Below are 1,643 nucleotides of genomic sequence, written 5' to 3'. Positions count from 1 at the left end.
GAGCGGTTTATTTGAGGAAGCTGATGTTGAGTGCCTTAAACTGTAAACACCCATTGTGCTCTTAACGTTGCTGGGTTTTATTTCATTTAAACTAAATGTTGGGACTACCCCTCTTAATGTACGTTAAGCTTTTTAGAATTTGTATGTAAGAAACTTGTTTGCACATTTCTGGCTTAGTTTAAGGTCTTCGTGTTTTTATTTTACCAAACAAAAGCTGCTGTGGACCGTACAAGCTGCTTTGCTGTGTAGTGTTTTTGCTTAATCACAGTAAAGTGTTTTGCAGCTCACATGGTCTCTGTGCATCTATTTCAAGCATTGGAATGGGCTTTTTTTATTATATTAGAGATACACAGTTTCACTGGCACTTTTCTAATATTTTATAAAAATCCATAAGATTGTTTGTGGCGAGAGCATTTACGCTCAAGTTCAGCCATAATCTGATCAAATACCTGAATACGCAAATAAAAAAAAAGTAAATTAATAGAAAATTGCAAGCAAGAGTTTGATCAGCATTGGACTGTGCTGTTCATTATAGGTTCCACTATGAAAATGGAACATTATTGGAGTGAATTAAAAAAAAAAAGTTTATAGTTCTAGACATTGCAAAATGAGTGCAATTATAAAAAAATCCTGTTTGTGAAAATGAGCCAGTACTTGTATGCCTGTTCTAAGTGATTTAAAAATACACAATTTTGAAGTTCAGTAAATATTTATTTATACTGCTTATGATTCACTCTAATTACTTACAATTACCCGGTTCCATCTGCACACTAAATATCACGATCAAAACCAATGCCATTCAGAGAATTAAGGAACAACTCTGACTATCATCTTGTAATGTTTGTTATTCTAATGGTATATAGCTACACATCTAATTAGCGAAGTTAAGATCCGGACACCTGATTCAATTCATCAGCTCTTTAGTAGAGTGTTTTGTCTCTTGAGCCCTGTGTTAGATTAGTAAGACACCTTAACACTGCTGAAGAAACAACATAAAGATTCAAAGAAGTGTCTGATAAAAGCGAAGCAGACCAGTTTGGCAAAATGAATATTAGAGCATTTAGTGTATTTGAGTTGCTTAAAGGAATTGTGAAAATGTACTCACCTTCAGGCCATCCAAGGTGTGGATAAGTTTGTTTCTTCATCTGAAATAAATTGGGAAAATGTAGCATTACATCTCTTGATCGCCAATGGATTCACTACAGTGAATGGGTACAAATGTCACAATAATTCTCAAGTAATCACACAATGACAGTGCTTTAATTAACATCTTGTAAAGCAAAAAGTTCAATTTTTGTAAGGAACAATCCATCATTAAGGTGTTTTAACTTTAATACCATAAAGTCTATAATCCATAATGCTTCCTCCAGTGAAAAAGTCAATCCCCTGCTGTCATCTCACATCAAAATTCACTGACATAATCTCATTTGATTATTTTGGAGTGTTTTCACTTGTAGATGCTGCTTGAACTGTTCATATATAGCATATTTCTTCCCTGACTCAGATGAAACAACCTTTTCACTAGAGAAAGCAATAGACTTGTATTTTAGCCAGAAGCAATGCCTTGATGGATTTGTTTCTCATAGACACACAGCTTTTTACTTCACAAGATGTTAATTGATGGACTGGAGTCGAGTGTGTAC

This window comes from Barbus barbus (assembly GCF_936440315.1).
Source record: "Barbus barbus genome assembly, chromosome: 7".
Lineage (NCBI taxonomy): Eukaryota > Metazoa > Chordata > Actinopteri > Cypriniformes > Cyprinidae > Barbus > Barbus barbus.
The sequence above is the reverse complement of the archived record's forward strand: the minus strand, read 5'-3'. Positions refer to the sequence as shown.